This window comes from Canis lupus, chromosome 30, assembly GCF_048164855.1.
Source record: "Canis lupus baileyi chromosome 30, mCanLup2.hap1, whole genome shotgun sequence".
Lineage (NCBI taxonomy): Eukaryota > Metazoa > Chordata > Mammalia > Carnivora > Canidae > Canis > Canis lupus.
This window is the reverse complement of record NC_132867.1, coordinates 14,229,166-14,248,537: the sequence shown is the minus strand read 5'-3', so window position 1 is coordinate 14,248,537 and position 19,372 is coordinate 14,229,166. Positions and strand designations below refer to the sequence as shown.

Here is a 19,372-nt window from a genome sequence, read left to right as displayed (position 1 = left end):
AAAACATATAAACACAAAACAAAACAAAACAAAAAAACCTTAGCTTTCTGTACTCTTCTTAAATTACTATAGCAGTTTTGCTTAGTGTTCTAGGTTTACTTAATTGGTAATTTTCATGTGTATATTAAGTTACATATTTGTACTGGATCATACATTATAGTTTATTTTTTAAAACTTATTTAATAGGCTTGACTCCAACTGGACACTTAAAACAAATGTTATAAATGCTTTTAACAACTTGTGAGGAAACTCACAATGTATTGGGAGACCATGGTGAGCAGAGAAGGTGGAGTCACTTTTAGATAAGTCATATACAAGCATGGTCCTTGATATTGACACATGACAAGTTTTAGGGTGCTAAGACACAAAGCTCTAGTGAAATGATGCCTTTGCTTGATATGCAGATTTTCTGTTTTCTGTTGTTTCTGTTTATATGGATGGGCAAGCAGAGTGACAAACTAACATTTATGGGGTGCAGTCTACCCATAAGGAAATGTCCTAGTTGCTTAACTCTTTTGGCAAATATTTACTGATCTCCTATCTTGTGTGGATACAGAGGCAAAGGTGCATGGGGGTCACAGTCTCAAGGGAGACAGTAAGAGTAAACAAATGAGAGAGTGATGAGTGCCAACAGCCGTGCTGGCTCATGTGAAGGGCAGCACTGGAGGTGAGCCCCTGGAGCTCTACTGGGTGCTCAAGGGAAGCTTCTCAGAGGAAAGACAGTTTGAGCTTAGAACCAAATCTCAGGAGCGATTAACTCATGTGAAGATCTGAAGGGAGACAAGCATTCTTGGCAGAGGGAACTGCAAGGACAAGAGCTTTTAGGCAGAACAGCACATGGTATGTTTATGGTATAGAAAGAAAGCCAGTGATTTATAGTAGCCTGTTACCTAACAGTGATAAGTGCACAGACCAAGAAGTGATGTCATAAATAACAGAATCCTTAAATTAATAATAGTAATAGCTAATATTTATTGGTGACTTTGTGCATTAAGGTCAAAATTTTGGCATAGACTACCCCGAAAGACATACAGCCCTTGGATTTGAATCTTGGTTCTGTCAGTTATTAGCTTGGCAATTACCTTTAAATTTCTTAATCTCTCTTCATCTCTTCTTACCTTTCTTTAGAATGGGAATAATAATGGTGCCTACCTCCTGTGGTTGATCTGAATATTAAATAACATGATAACATCTAACATTCAGTGAGTACTTACCAGGAGCCAGTACTTTAATATGAATTCATTTTTAACCTTGCCAGAATTAAACCTCGTTAGTCTAACATCAGAGCATATGCTCTTTTTAATAAGCACACCATGAAGCATTTATATGAATTCTTTGTACATGCTCACTAGCAAAACACTATAGAGAAAAAAAAACATTAAAACATTATAAGACCTGATTCACTCCAATGAAGAACAATAAGGGTAAATATTGCATTGTGGTTATAGTCCTTCTTGGAATAATCCCAAAATATTATGAGCATTTTGAGAATTGGAGCTGTGGCCTATTCATTTTCAAAGTTCCATATCATAGTATCTGCCACATAGTAGGCTCATAATAAATGATGGTTGAATGAGTAAATAAACTTTAGCATTTCTGCAGGTGAATTTTTCTTTAGCTGAATTCTTTCGTTTTTCTTCTCTTGACTGTGTCAATATAAATGTCTTTCCTTTGCACTTTCATTTTTGTTGTTTCTGCTCCACTTCACGTTTGATTATTTTTTTCCAACTACATGTTCCACTGAACACTTCTACAGCTGGGAATATCTACTTTTCTCTTGAAAGCCTTTAGTTTTACTCCTCCCCTTGAGTGCTTTCTTCATATCATTTAAAATATATCCTGCCACCAATATATCTTGAAAAGAGAGCTAAGCATCTTTTCTTTTGGTCACTGCTTTTACTTTGATTTCTTTATTTATTTCTGTATATGTGTATAGTTATGTGTGTGTGTGTATATATATGCATACACATAATATATATATTATGGTTATTGAGATATTAATTTTTTGCTATTATTCCAGCATGGATCAGTAATATATAAAGATATATAAAGCTTTATTATTTCTTGCTTGTGAAGCTTCTTAATTATACTGTCCTACTTCCATATTTGTGTGTGTGTGTGTGTGTGTGCATGAACGTGCATGTATGTGAAGTGTATTCCAAACTGTTGGCATTTATATCTAAATAAGTATCCTTCATGTCTTACAGACTGAATCTAAATATTTGGCCTGTGGGTCATTTTCTGTTTTCTGCCATCCTGTCTGTTTTATAAGGCACAGTAGAAAGTCTGCTACCAGACACATCTTTTGGTATGCTGGAATATGTAAGAAGGTTAAGTCATTTTTCTTTTCCTTCATATTTCTTTAGAGGTGGTGGAGCGTTACACATCTACAAATTGAATCTTTTCTTAATTCACTTCTTGGTCGAACATCTTCAAACTTGGATCTTGCACATCTCCAAACATAGCCGTGGTATCCTAAATTAAAGTCCACCCCTGTATTTCTTTTTCATTTACAGACCAAAGAAAGAGCCCCTGTCCCTCCCTTGATGTGAAATCAATTTCCTTCTTTGTATTGAGGCTTGTTTCTCTTGTACTAAGATTACATCTAGTCTTCTTCCTCTAGCTGTCTGTGTTCTTAATGCATTACATGGTTCTGCTTGAAGGTCTGCTTTCTCTATATCTGGGTGATTTTAATTAGTCTTTTGAAGTTTCTTTTGAAATCCTCTTCTCTTTCACTTTTGATTATTTACTGTCTACAATTTTCCTTATCATAGTCTCTATGTTAATTATTTTCTATATTATTACTTCTTCTGGAATTTTAATTCTAGTCATCAGAGTATTGGTCTGCTTATTTTCTGTGTGTGTGTGCGTGTGTGCACACATATGTGTATTATAGGTACACACATACACACACAGATGTATTTTCCCCTTTTAAAATTCTTCTCCATTTTCTTCTTGAACACCCAGTTGAATAGAAATGAGTTCCTATTCTTGCATGAGAATTCAAGATACCTCGATGAGTAAACAAATGTTCTTCAAATAATAAGGTGACTCTGATGGCACAAAGGTCTCTAAAATAAGTACGTATTAGCAAATCCTATCTGGCCAAGTTTTTGAAAAGATGGTTCCTTGGATTTTGCTTTGAAAGCTGAATAGGAGCGTGCCAGAAAACATGAATAAAAAGGAAACATTAGAAATAGTGACTTTAAAAGCAGCTGCATCTTCTGAAAGAAAGCACATCAAATTCTCAGAGATGCCAGCCAAAATGGCTGGCATATTTACCATTTAACACTACACAGTAGAAAAAAAACAAATAAATAGATAAGACTGCATAGTAGATTTCCCAGCAACACTTAATGGGGAAAAACTTTAGTCTACAATAGAGAAAATTGTAGTTAAGGTACCTTATCTGGTACTCAAATGATAAACATCTGGTACTCCAATGATAAAATTTGTGATCTACTTCATATATATATATATATATATATATATATATAATGACATTCACCTTGCCTATTGTATTTATTATATTATCTTTATAAATTAACCTATGTTAATATATCATATATGATTTCTTTAATATATACATTTATAGTATGCATATATAAAAAATTTCCCTATCTGCTTTATGTGGTAAATTTTTAATTTGTGCATATGATAAGAAAACTTATTATTAGCTCTGTTGTCTCAGTATTACACTTTGGACCAAACTGTGAACTGCACAATCACAGTTAGAAATGAGTAGTTACTGACTTATAATTTGTGGGTGCATTTTTATGATGGATTCATTAGAAATTAGAATTAATACAGTGAAGCCACATTTATCTACATAAACAAATTGGGAAAGATATTTAGGAATAGAAGGTACAACATAGGGAGTGTAGTCAAAGGGACACTGTACAGTACAGATGGTAGTTACATCTGTGCTGGGTACAACATAACAGTATAGAGGGGGTGAATCACTAAGTTGTATACTTGAAACCAAGGTAACATTGTGTGTCACCTATACTCAAGTAAAAAAATGGGGAAAGAAGGTTTTTAAACTTCTAGCTACCAAAGAATTACACTGATTTATTTAAATTGTTGCAATTTCAAAAGGTTAGTCTCTCATATGACTTATGTGAAATAGTTGTATATGTAGTCATTCAGTTCTATTGTGGAATGATACATCTTAGTTCTGTGTAAATGATTATTTATTGAATTATATTTTTTCTCAGGATGTCAGGAATGGGATCCTTTATGTTATCCTGAACTTGCAGGTTTTGCTTGTAATTGAAACTGCAGCTCAGGCTCCTGCAACAAATTAGTTATCAGCTTCAGTATTTTCGTTTCCTACTGTGTTCATCCATGAGAATAACATATCCAAACATCCTTTTTAAAATGCCTATTTTCCATTTAATGAAAAATTTTAGCTTTCTTCAATTATTGACAGGCAGTGTTGTAGAAGACTCCCTACAGATATGTTCATTGGTAAGAACACCTACTAAAATATTTTATTTGCCACCTGCTTCGAAAGTAAATAACTAATTAAAAATTGAGAATTCTTTCAATCATCTTTTGGTTCTTACTATTTATTAGTCCTGGGTACTAATTTACAAAAGAAATAGAGTGAGTTCTGCGTGTGTTTCTACTCTTCTCAATAACATCACAATGAAGAGCATTAATAACAAAAGGTGGGGTAACTTCAGTCCTATTGTAAATTAGTGTGCATGATGTTTTTTTAAAGTCTGATATGATTTAGAATAACATAATAAATGAGCATCAATTATATATACTCTGAAGAGGTTTTTACTGTTTTACAACAATATAAAATATAAAAAAAATACTTAAATAACTGAGCAGATAAATTACAATGAGGTTCTTATCACTCATATTAGAAAGGAAAGAGTAATGAGTCTGGTTATAGACGTGGAGCCAATGTAGCCAGGTATGGTCATCATATTGTCAGTGATTAGAGGATGAATAACTTAGTGGAAAGAGTGGGAAACTAATGTGGAAGTAATGGTACAGGGAAGCAACTGTGTTTTGGAGAAAGAGCACTAATCTCAGTCACATTTCCAAGGTGGGATCCTGGCTCTCTCAATGATCACCTTGTGAGAATAAACACTCTATCCCCTTAGAAGAACATTCTGTTTCGAGAAAGTAAAACATTCACTCAATCAATTAATAAAGGAGTGAAATGCTTTATTAGTTTCCAATTGTGCTTAATTAGTTTCCCACAGTGCTTAATAAATGATCACATACTTAACTTAAAACATTAATTATCTCAAACCACATGTTACCCCTTTTTATCATCCCACTTTTGCTTATCATTGTTTCTGCTCTTTTAAAAAAATAGGGAGGAGGTGTTCTTTTTATTTGTATTTATTTATTTAAGACAGCGGGTCAGAGGGGCAGAGGGAGAATCTTAAGCAGACTTCACACTTAGCATGGAGCCCAATGCAGGGCTCCATCTCACAATCCTGAAACCATGACCTGAGCTGAAATAAGGAGTCTCAACGCTCAAACAACTGATCCACTCAGGTGCCCCAGAGGTTATCTTTTGAGATCACCTTATATCCTTTTTTTTTTCCAATGTGAGGATAATGTGAAGAATTAAGAAAAATAAGAAAAAAACCATTCAAATAAAGAATGTAGATAAAGGAAATGGAAAATACAAAATAAAGATCAGTAAACAGGATAGTTTTTATATTATTGCAGAGTGAAAGTAATAAAATCTAGAATCATGGAGAATACATTGGAAATAGGAAAGGAGGGGTGTATATGAGGGATATTATAATGCAAGAATTGTAATAAAGTGAATGATTAGTACATTATGCTGGCAGAATTTAGAGTTCAAAATATCAAGAAACTTTTAAGATGACTCCAAGAACCTGGGTGAATGTTACAATACAAATATAAAAATCACAAGCACTACAGAATCATAAAGAACAAAAAGGGTAGAGAAAAAGGTGACTATTTAGTTTTAGTCATTAAATAACATCAGAGAGCAGAGAAACAGAGAAAGTTCTATTCTAATATTCTTGTTTTAAAAATAAGAAAGGTACTCCTTACTCTGACAAAGCTCACAAAATCAGGGCACATTCAGGACCCCAAACCAACTTTTTTGATTATTTGTAACTAGAATGACAATTTTTCAGACCATAGTTGCCTCCCAGTGTTGAATTTGGGTGAAAGAACACTATCAGACTTAACAAATAACAGATATAAAGATAATACAGACAATACTGGGAAAGGTAGCTGCATTAGAGGAAAATACTTGGGTATTACTGTGTAGAAATAAAGCATTTATCAGATGAGCTCTCCAAGAGAAGCACAAAAAGAGAAAATTAACCAGCTGTGAAATAAACCTTAGGCCATATTCATATTTTGGAGGTAGAAAGAGGAAGAATGACTATTTATCATGGACACAGTTTACAGGGATTAAAAACTATTGAATATTATCATTTTGCTGAGTATTCAGCATGCAGTTTTTAGATGGAGTGCCTTATGCAACTTTACCTAGGAATGGTGAAAAATTCACCTAAGGACAAAAATAATCTAATAAGCTTTAAAAATTCCATTTTGTAAGTGTGCTAAGAGACTAGAATTCTGAAATCAATAAAGGTATTAAGAGATAAAGCATTACTATTTGGAGAGGACAGATAAATTTCTGCTAAGACTAAAATATTTAATGACAGTTTGTGAGATGAAGATAATTTGGTTGTTTATTAATAAGATGCAAGTTACTTCCCTAATGAACCATTTTAATCAGTGATCTATCAGTTAATCAGTGTTAATCAGCGTTTCATTACTAAATAAGGACTTCATGATGAGGTGGACAAACTCATAGTGTTGCATGACTAATAAGTAGACATCATTTTTCTCAAAAAGATTTTCATTATCTTAAAGTCTCTAATATTCAAAGTTTGAGAAAAGACTAAAATTTAGGCTAGCAGAATCCAGGGGCTTCATGAGAGGAGTCTAGCATTTGTGATCAGATGTTTCTGAAAGGTACACAGTCATTGGTAAAGCTTTTCCAAGTATAAGAACCTGGGGAGAAAAGCTGGCATTGTTTATTTTAGGTTAAAAGAAATCCAACAGAAGAGTCACTGAATTTTTTCTTTTGTGTTTGTTCTTGCTCCATTTTCTCACCAACAAAACAATTTTGCTTATGTAAGAACTTAAAACTGATAAAATTCTAGAATGTTGAGATAAAAATCAAACAGCTCTTGAAAAGTAGTCCTGCATTCTCTTTGCTTGTCAGAGCATTTATCTGGAACACTAGATTTGGTTTTGAGTGTTATATTGTAAATGTTGGGTGGGTTGTATCTCATCCAGAGTCTTTGCAATCAGCTCACCCTTATCTACCAGATGTGGTGAATTGTTACCCTCTATAGACACTTGCAGCCCCAACCTGGGCTTTTCAGATCTGGAAAACCAAATAGCAAACTTTGTCAGAACAAAAAAGTACTCAGAGGCAGTTTGTGCTTAATTTTTGAGATTTTATCTCAGTATCTGTTCTCCAGACTGCTTGACTGGCTTTTTGTAGTTACTGGTCCTTTTTTCGTCATTGTTGTTCAGGGATATGGATAGTATTCAAAGGTTTCTTTGTTTTTTTTTTTCCTAAGCTAATTTATTTTATATTAAATGTTCTATATCATCACTTGTTTTATATTGCATATTTTACCCATACAATTTTTTATTGTGGTATAATTTGACATATAATAAGTTAATTTAAGGTATTCAATATGATGGTATTTGTATACCTTGTGAAATGATCAGCACAGTAATTCTAGTTCACATCTATCACCATACACAATTTTGTTTTCTTATGATGAGAACTTTTAAGATTTGCTGTGTTAGCAACATTCAAATAACAATATAATATAGTCACTATGCTGTATATCACATCCTTATGATTTATCTATTTTATAACAGGAAGTTTGTACCTTTGACCCCTTCACTCATTTCACCCATCCTCCCCCCTTTCTGTCTCTGGCAGCCACCAATCTGTTCTCTGTATAACCTCTTTTGTCGTTGTTTGTCTCTTTGTTTGTTTTTTAGATTCCACATAAAAGTAAGATCATATGGTATTTGTCTTTCTTGTCTGACTTATTTCATATATCTTCAAGGTCCATCCATGTTGTTGCAAATGGCAAGATTTCCTTTTTTATGGCTGAATAATATTCTGTTGTGTGTGAATAGCACACACATACATACTCACAATGTCTTCTTTATTCATTCATCATTGATAAATATTTATCTCATCTTGGATATTGTAAATAATGTTGCAGTGAACATGGGGTCTCATATATCTTTTTGAACTAGAGTTTTCATTTTCTTTAAATACCAAAAAGTGAAATTGCTGGATCATATGTAGCTCTATTTTTAGCTTTTGAGGAATCTTCATAGTGTTATCTGTAGTGGCTGCATTAATTTATAATCCCACCCACCAGTACACAAAGGTTCATTTTTATCCATATCTTCATCAATACTCGTATTTCTTGTCTTTTTGATAATAACCATCTAACAGGTATGAAGTGGTATCTTATTGGCATTTTGATTTGCATTTTCCTGGTGATTAGTGATGTTGAACATCTTTCCATGTGTGTTTCACCATTTATATATCTTCTTGGGAAAAATGTCTATTCAGATCTTTTGGTCACTTTTTAATCAGATTGTTTGATTTGTATATGTGTTGAATTGTATGAGTTCATTATGTATTTTGGATATTAACCCCTTATCAGATAGGTGATTTGCAAATATTTTCTCCCATTCTGTAGGTTGCCTTTTCATTTCATTGATGGTTTCCTTTGCTTTGTAGAAGCTTTTTACTTTGATGCAGACCCACCTATTAAAAAAAAAAAAAAAAGATTTATTTGTTTGCTTATTTGTTTGTTTTGAGAGAAAGAGAGTGAGAAGCAGACTCCCCACTGAGTGAGGAGCCCACTGTGGGGCTCCATCTCATGAACCTGAGATCTCTCTTTTTTTTTAAGTTATTTACTTATTTATTCACAAGAGACACAGAGAGGAAGGCAGAGACATAGGCAGAGGGAGAAGCAGACTCCCTGTGGGGAGCCTGATGTGGGACTCGATCCCAGGATTCCAGGATCATGACCAAAGGCAGATGCTCAACTACTGAGCCACCCAGGTGCCCATAAGCCCAAGATCTTGACCTGAGCTAAAATCAAGAGTCAGACACTTAACTGATGGAACCACCCACTGAAGTCTCACCTTTTAAATATTTTTTTTTTTCATTCGTTTTCTTTACTTTTGGTGTCAGTTCCAAAAATACATCACCAAGACTACTGTCAAGGAGCTTACCACCTATGTGGATTTTTATAATTTCAGCTCTACAATATTATTTATTATATTGAAATAAATAGATATATTACAGATTAAATTTTTTTAAATCATACAAATTTTTAAGATAAAGGATCTTTTAAAGAAAAAAAAATGCTGTAGATCATTTCAAGCCCAGAGGTCATAAGTATTTGAACATTTGGGCCTTTAGTTATTAGAAGAATTTATAGATATGAAAAGGGATTTGAGGAAGGTTGGAGTAAATGAGAAGAAGGCTTGGCACTGAATTTCAAAAAGAGAAATAAGAGAAAGAAAGAAAGAAAGAAAGAAAGAAAGAAAGAAAGAAAGAAAGAAAGAAAGAAAGAAAGAAAGAAAGAAAGAAAGAAAAGAAAGAGAAAAAGAAAAAGAAGAGTAGCAGAAAAAAACAAATCACCTGTGCTCTTTTTTTTTCTACCTTTATGAAGGATAGAATAAATTATTTATGGTGAAAACTTTTGTTTCTCTCAGAAAATATTCAATTACCCTTAAAAACAAAATACTAGTTCTCATTATATTTAAATTAAGACAGTAGAGCTTTCTAAAATGTATTCAATAGATACCTAGTCAACACTTTTTGAACATAAGAAATGAGACTATAAAATACATAGAATGAAAATGACTAAAGAAAGAAAGTTTCCCACAAAAATTATTAGTGGCATGACCATGATCAGAAGTCCAATTAAATATAATATATTCCCCACTATAGAATTATCTTAGCATAGAAATTACATATATAATAATATCTATATAATATTTATATAATAAATATATATTATTTCTGTGCTAGGATACTTATATATAAATATATTATATAATATAATATATAATATAATACAATAAAATATAAATCAAAAAGACAACTTGGATAGGAGACTCTTCAAAGAGCAGAATAAATAAGTACATCTCACTGTTTATACTGGCAAGTGTGCCAGTGTGTGTTTATACTGGGCAAACTTTAGAACTTGGAAGAATATTAAAACAATTCCTATCAGGAAATTCAAATTAGCATAGCACACAGCCTCTTTTAAGTATTGTCATAGCTCATTAAGAAAATTGTGCCTGCAGCCCTTCTGTCCACATACATACACATATGTAAGACCCAAATAATTATTTTAAGTTTTTCCCATGTTTTAATAGCATTACATTTTTGAAACTTTACCATTGATTGATCTTTAGCCAAAAATCTGAAATTAAAATACCACAGAAATTTACTAATCTGTAGAAAATATTAACCTGAGACTTAGGACATGAGTATATTGGTTTTATCCATATTTTTCGTCAAACATTTATAAAACTTCATTTAAAAATACCCTTGTGTACAAACAAGAGTAGTTGCCTCCATTGTTAAAATGTGATGGTTTCAGGCAGCCCTGGTGGCTCAGCGTTTGGCGCGGCCTTCGGCCCAGGGCGTGATCCTGGAGACTCGGGATCAAGCCCTGCATCGGGCTCCCTGAATGAAACCTGCTTCTCCCTCTGCCTGTGTCTCTGCCTCTCTCCTTCTGTGTCTCTCATGAATAAATAAATAAATAAATAAATAAATAAATAAATAAATAATCTTTAAAAAAAATGTTATGGTTTCGCTTTTAAAAAATCTTAAAAATACTGGGGATAGTGACAAATGATGCTTTAGTTTATAATTAGTTTGTTTTTTATAAGTGATGTGTAAAGTAACCATTTCCAAACTTGTGAAAAGCATGTAAATATCCTAAATAATTCCTTACTCAATGCTATAATAAAATAGCCTAATATCTATGTTCATTTTGCCTGATCAAGTAGCTCTCAGAAGAAATTCATCATTATACATATGTGTATTTCTCAAAGTCCCTATCTTTGGCATAGTCTATATGATATATAATTGACAATGAAAATTAAGGAATTTGTTGGGTTTTTTAAATTTTTTTTTTAATTTTATGTGAGAGAGAATGAGAGAGAGAGAGAGGCAGAGACACAGGCAGAGGGAGAAGCAGGCTCCATGCACCGGGAGCCCGACGTGGGATTCGATCCCGGGTCTCCAGGATCGCGCCCTGGGCCAAAGGCAGGCACCAAATCGCTGCGCCACCCAGGGATCCCAATTTGTTGTGTTCTTGATGAAAAATCTGCTTGTACCAATTCAAGAACAGTGAAATGTAACATGAACACATTTAAGAGCTAAATGAAAAACTAGAAAATTATAATATATTAATCTTTTCAATAAGGCATTTTAAAATGACCACATAATATCAATGTGAGTAAGATATCAGAGAGTCATTCCCAAAATAAATACAAATGCTTGGTAAGCAAAAATAATATTCAATTTCATTAGTAGTAGGGAAAGTAAACACAAAATGACATGATTTTTTCCCAAACTATATTGGCAAATTAAAAATAAATATTAGTCTGGTTAGTTTTTAAGAAAATGAGCATTCTCATGCAATGCAGATAAGAATGTAAATTCTTTTAAATAAAAAGGTACTTCGTATCTAACTCTGGCAATGCACATACTAATGCAAAGGCTAGATGACTATGGCAATGGAGACATTTAGGAATTCTCTTTGTGTCCAGAGACGATGTAGAGAAAGTGTGGTAGAGGTAGAAGACAAGGCTTGAATAATATTAGGAGCCTGGAAGGATCTGTCCCACTCCTCTACACTTGTTTGTTGTCTCTACCGCCCAAAAAGAACAAAAACCCCAGCAGCTGTCATCGTTCAGAGTAAATATAGTACATGCCAATTTATCCATTGGAAACATGCATTTCTGGAATGAGTTAAAATTAACCTCTTTGATTAATAGGAAGCAGTTTAACATGGTTTGGGCAAAATAAGTATATTCTTTTAGCTAAATTAGTTGAAACAATAGAATACATTAAAAAGGTCACTGAATTTTTTCCCATCAATCAATTAAATATACAAAACATGCACTTAGCATATCTTAATATGTTTTATGATGAAGCCCTAAGAGATGGATTAGGGAACCATGTTATTCAAGAAATAAAAAAAGGAACTTCCTATATTCCACCTGGTAACTCTCTTTATAATATTACAGACTTATTTCACGTTGAGCCAGAAACAATAATGGAAAGGAACATGAGAAAAAGTTCTGGAGAAAATATAAGAACTTGGTAATAAAAAGAGTATGCTATTTTCTGAACCTGATCACTATGCAAAAATGATAAACAAAAAACTTTATTTGCCAAGTATCTGCCAGTGCTGAGGATTCAGATAAAACATGTGTCTATACTCAGAGAAGTTTATAGACATGTCTTCTCTTCACCTAGGATTTTCAAACATGCATTGTTAGTCTGGTAGCAGCGAAATTAGGAGCAGAAAAATGGGCAGGTTAATAAATTCCACTCATTTGATAGGATTAGTCAATGTACTAATCTTAAAAACTTTTATTGTTTATTCCTTATGCTAAAGAAAGTCAGCATCTAATTTTGTTATAAAGGATCCAGGAAGAATTTTTTTTACATCAAATGTCTTAACCAGCTGAGAATAAAATAGCAAATATCACCTCTTCTCTGGTAGGTATTTTCAAGTTACCAACACCTGCTTCTGTGGAATTTATATAAGTTATGGTATACATTCGTGGAGCTCATTAAATAGAACTATTTTAAAGTTAAATATATAAATATTTAAATCTTTTCAACCTTGTCCCAGTTGATAGCAATAAATGATGTCCAATAAAATTGAAAATTTGTCAATGGAATTGACAATGAGTAAGTTACAATTTCTATTAAAAATATCGGCAGTGATTCACAATAGTTCCAAATGATGGATATTGTGTTTTCCACCCTGTTCTGCAGATTTCTAAAATTGTAGTCACACATTACCTTTTTCTTCTACTTCTTTTTCCATCTTTTTCTTCTTTTCTATTTTAAACAGAATTATTCTGTAAAGGCTAGAGAAAATGGCCTATCTTCTGGGTAGTTAAATTACATGTCAAACATTTCAGAGTTTAGAAAGCAGCTAATGAGAGTGTAATATTAAAATGTCAAACATGTACATACCATTTTCTTCCTCTTCCTGACTCTGAAACCCTCTGGTAACAACTATAATGATCTGTTTAGGCTTCGGTCCATTGTTCCCTTTCCTCACTCATATTTAGTAATTACTTTCTCCTCAAGGCTGCACTTTTCTTGAGGAAAGTAAATTTCCAGAGCGGTGTTCAGTTTTGAATTAAATCCTACCCCTATGACAGCAAAGACATATTAAGGGAGTGAATTCGACAGCTTGTAGCTTTCCCCAATTGTTTCTATCTCTACAAAATGCTTCACAAAATATTTAACTATATTTTTCTGTTTGGGGAAGGATTTTTCCTTAGAAAGCTTTCTGACTAACTGCCTGTGGATAACACCAGGGAGGATTTTAAACTGCTTGATATGTGTTATCCTTTTTGCTACTCAAACAGGGAGTGAGAAGGGAAAAGGCAAAGATTTCTGCCAGCAAGTGCTGAGTAATTGAAAACAAAGTCCCTATTGAGGTGGCAGGACAGTGATACTTGAAGACTAAATGTGGATTGGGAATTTTGTTATCAGTGGCATTCCATAGAAGAATGTAATGTTTATAAAAACATGTTTTTTCCCCAACACCAGTTAATGTCCAAAGTGAATTTACAATAATACATTTTAATACCACGCAGTATTCATTGGATTAGTTGCAGAACCATCATCAGGAAATGTTCCATGAGTAAATGTAATCATGGAATGAATTGAAGTATATGATTAAGAATCTAGCAGTGACCATAATTGCTATGCTATTGTTTTTAAGTGCAATGTCAGTCTAATACATGAGATAGTTATGATATTAACAACACTTTTAATATGATGTTTGTCATGCTCAAGTACATGTGGTTTGTTTTAATGTCAACCATTAGCCTATTAAAAATAATTCAGAGCTATTGTCAACACGTGGAGTCTCCAAGCATGTAAACAAAGGATGGGTAGAAGATTCAAATGGCTGCTCGATGGTCCATTCACAAAGATGGCAAAAACTGTGGTATTGTAGATTGTGTACTATAAAGATAAGTATGTTAATGTTTGTCAAGATATCATTGAGATAATTGTATTGCTTATTTTAAAACAAAGAGCCATGACTCCAAATGAGAGGAAGGAAATTATTAAGAAGTGCTACAGAAAAATGGTCCAGTACTGACTTCTCAAAATCAAACTCTCTATTCCAGATTTTCTCTCTCAAAGCCCATCATAAATGTAACTGCTTCTACTGGCCTTAGTTATCGATTCATTCTTTTAACAAATATTTCTGGATGCTTGTTTGGCAAGGCACTGGAGATTTACAGTGAAATTAGATAAACACAGTTCCATAGATAAACAAGTAACAGTGAATTATACCAAACAGAAGTGGAGAATGCTGTGAGAGTATAACAAGGCACTTAACCAGGTCAGGGGGTCAGGGAGGAGATCTCGGGGCAAATGATATTTAACTTGAGATCTGAAGAATGAGTAAGAGTTAGTGAAGGGAAGTGGGGAGTAGGGGTTAGGTAGAAGAGGTCATGAGAAAGTGTGCTGTCTCTTTGGACACCTTCTTCTAGACAAATATTGTCTTTTTGATCCTTTGTTGAGCTGAACCTTCTGTTAAGCCACTAGACTATCTGGAAGTTGTGCTTCTTGACATTCAGTGCTGTCCTATAAGGTATCCAATCCTCTGGAAACTTCTTTCCTTATCTCAAGCCCCTGAAACATCACTAAAAAAGTATAAGATGAAGAAGAGAAAGAAGACCATCATGATGATCCCTAGGAAACTAAAAGGAATGAAACATGACAGTCTTTCATTGAGAGCCACTTACATTAGAATTTGGGGGATTCTTTTTAAACTTGTAGGCTAGTAGATCATGCTCTATGGTCAAAAGCATGATACTATATATTAATCACTTGATCATTAACTTTATGAATAAAGTCTAGTATACAAAAAACAACAAAAAGATATAATCCAACATGCCTTTTGTTTTCCAGTTTACTGTATATTCAGAGCATAACAAATGCTCTCCTATTATCTTTACACTGTAGCTTCAGCTGGGATCTGTGTCTGTGTTGTGTACGCCTATGTTGAGAGAAGAAGGATAAATACTGCCTTTGGCTCAATAGAAGTTTTTAAGCAAGTCAATCTCTATTCTGTCTATATGATGACTCTATTTTTCTGTATGTTCTAATCAAAGATATAACTCACTTTCACTCAAACAAAATGCTCCACCACGTAAATCATGAGTGACAGTCTGACTTGAGTTCAATCCTGGTTCAATATAGCCTCACTAACATGTCAGTTATTAGAGAAGGCCTGTTGATCGATCTATTCCATGTTTACATTATTCTGATTCACAGTGATTTTAAGCATCAGACTTTCAAGTACAATTATATTCCATCTAAATCAACACCTCTAGCATTCTCAATAAGCCACACACATGAAAAGGCACTTTCCTTCTCAGAAGAGGGGATTTTATTTGTAAAACTTTCTGTGATATGACATTAGTTTTGATAGGAAATAATTTTATACCTGAATCAATATGAAAAATAATATCCTTTTATGCACACAAAAATCCATTACATAGAGAAGCATAACCTACTCTTTTTTCTTATCACTTGAATTAGATAAATAAAATAAAACACATGACTTAGGGGACACTTTGGTGGCTCAGCAGTTGAGCATCTGTCTTTGGCTCAGGGCATGATCCTGGGGTCCTGGGATCGAGTTCCGAATCGGGCTGCCAATGAAGAGCCTGCTACTCCCTCTGACTGTGTCTCTGCTACTCTCTCTCTCTCTGTGTTTCTCATGAATAAATAATCTTTTTCTAAAAAACCACATAATCTTATTTTATTATGATTATGTTTAATTTAAGCCATCATGGTAGAGCCATAATAAAGAGGGAAAATGATATTGTTGTATATTCAGTTTTCTTTTAAAAATCCAAAAATGTAAAAGGTCAGCTATGGCCAAATGAATCACACAAAATGATAGTAATAGTTTGGCCTTGGTAATAGACAAAATTCACTGCACTGATGTACTTAGAAAGTAAGATTTCTTGAACTGGACTGAAGTATGAGTCTGAAAATATGCAGTTATTATTTAAAATATGTTGTGTAGTGTGGATTATTTTGTATCTGTTCAATATGAAGACCTGCCACCATCTAGATCTATTGTAAATTATTCCATAAACTTTCTTACTATCTAAAAACGTCTTTAATTAAAATTATAACTAAAACCATGAGCACATATGTCAATAGGAATATATAAAAGACTAAATGATATTTGACTTACAAGAATGAATAACTGGGGGGTGTCTGGCGGCTCAGTCAGGCATACAACTTGATTGTGGTTCAGGTCATGATCCCCAGGTCCTGAGATTGAACCCTGCATCTTGTCCCTCTCCAACCACCTCCCTCACTCCCCGTTGCTCTCTCTCTCTCTCTCTCAAAAAATAAGTAAGACCTTTAAAACAATGAACACCTGGAAGCTGGTAAACCGTTAAGTTCTTAAGCATCATGATAGAAATCAAACAAATCATTTAATTGTTTATTTAAAAGTGTAATCATATTAACTCAATCTGTTATAACTTTTGAAATTCAGGAGATATTCCTTTGTGTAATGTTAAAACAACCTAAATAACAAACACCACTGTATAGTTAAGTGTAATATGCTTTCTATGTCTTGGTATTATTTTGTTTTGTTCTCATACGTGGGACTGAACATATACCCACAATAAAAGTGGTTGTTTCTTTTTAATGATTTAGCTAAACAAATGCCTTTTATCATTTCATCAAGCCTATGGATTTTATATTTCCTTTACATAGCTCAACAGTGCAAATATTGGGTTTGTAGATAAGAATTTAATTAGCATTTCAAAGAGGTCAAATTAATTCCCTCCCAGACAATAGCTGTTATTTCAGGCTACAAAGTAAAACTCATTCTACAGCAGGAAACAATTTTTAAATCTTACCAGTCATTTTGCTCAGAGAAAAACAGCACTGACTCTTTAAACTGGATGGTTTTTGAACTAAAATCTTTAATTTAAAAAAAATATTTTTATCTTCTTCTAAAGGTTATTATGAGGGATTTTGGAGTTCTATCTGTGAAGTACTTAGGACCATGCCTGATATATAATAAATACTCTACAAACAGAATAAGATGTAATAAAAACTCTGTATTCAAAAGAATCATTAATGTTTCTAGTATTATTGCATGTGTGGCTTCAATATCACTGCAGAAAGTCAGTGGTACAACAAGGAGTAAGGACACTGGGAGTGCTCTGCCTCTGGTGCCTTCCATGTTGGGTGCTTTGTGGATAGAGAAATTTAAACGGTAATAAAATTGACCAAAGGTCAGTCAACTTTTAACTACAATTATGTACTGGCAATTCTATACAATCTCAGTGATGAAATACCCCCATCAAGCAGGGTCAACTACTCATACATCCCCACCTCCTTTGGTATGCAACTGCAGAAAATAATAATAGAAAGACAAATACTTTCTGAATTCTTTAATGATAAGACTCTATTTTAAGTTCTCAAATTAAACATCAAATGCACTTTAAAAATCAATGTTCATTGGCATTTATCAGGTAAACTATTTTCTAGAGGTATTTGAATTGTTCATTACCTGCCTCATAAGGTTGTATATTTATAAATTCAAATTAATACCACAGCATTCATTGGATTCCTACTGGGTGTTCTTTTTCAAAATAACCCTTCTAATTACTTACATAATATCTGTCTTTCTGATCATACTGTAAGATTCATGAGGGCAAGAACTAGGTCTACTTTGTTCAATAGCATATGGTTTTGTTCTTGGCATATGGTTTATATTCAATGATTTTTTTTAAATGTCAGAATTATTTTTAATGTCACTAATTACTAGTGAAGGGTAAAAATTTAAGCCATCCTACAATAATCTTAAACTATCATTTTCTTGATGTAATACCAAGAGAACTTCTGAGTCCCAGTTTTTAATTGACATGTGGGATACAAAATAGGAATTAATGACACTACCAATAATAAGTTCTAACATTCATAGAGGAACTGAACATTCTAGACAGAATTCTGTGTACTTTTTGTATGTCTAACTTCATTCAATCCTCATACCTATTTCAAATATTCATGAACTCTGATAGGATTAAGAAATTAGAATTTAGATTTCCTGTTTTTTTTTTACTTCAATTCTTCTTCTTTTATTTTTAAATTTCTTTGTCTTTTCTTTATTTTTCCCCAAAGCAGCAGTAATTATTTCTTAGAACAAATAGAGGCAAAGAAAGATATTTCTTCTTATGGTTCTGCACCAATCCTATAAAACTATGGAGAATAGTGGTTAAATGAGAATTTACCAACTGCGAGAACTTGGACAAATTACCAACCATTCCTCCTGTGTCTGGCTCAACTTTCTTTATAAACTGGGGAGAAAAATAAATACATTATATATGTGCATTGATCTATTGCAAATTATTATGCTTACTGATGCTAAAATTGTCCCATATTTGATTAGCAGAAACCTCTTTGGCTGGGTTTCTTTTTGACATATTGCTAGTTAAATTTGATGGCTTCCTTGCTTTCTGGTGTGACAATAAGTTACAGGCTCATCTTATTTATTTCTTCACCAAAACAGTGAATTCATTTCTCCATGGAACCTTGGTTCCTTTTATGGAGATTTTAAAAGAGTAAGCTTTTTAATATTTCATTTGTTTAGGGGATATGGTTGGATTTTATGAAAGTTACAAAGTTGTCCTATTTCCAAGTACTTTGTAATCTATTTGATGAGATTAAAAGTAAACAGAAGAAATATTGTATTACAAAAAATGAATATTTTAAGTGCTTGGACAGCAGAGATTTCACTTGGGAATTGATTTTTGGTTTTGTGACTTGTTCAGAAAATAATTGCACTCATGATTAGAAAAAAGTGGGTGTTATTTCAAATTAGCCTGGTCAAAAAACAAACAAACCAACAAAGAAAAAAGGAGAGAGAGAGAGAGTTATGGATGAGCTAAGATAGTTCTTGAGGGATGGGAGGTATTAGAGATAGAAACAATATACAGAATAAGAATATTTCAGGTATCTATATGGCAAAGAAGA

General features: G+C 33.2%; 1 protein-coding gene across 17 annotated transcripts in view; it reads left to right on the top strand.

The window, feature by feature from the left end:
- Positions 1-19,372, top strand: part of ROBO2 (roundabout guidance receptor 2) — a 1,635,491-nt gene that overhangs the window by 834,786 nt on the left and 781,333 nt on the right. The window lies entirely within an intron of this gene.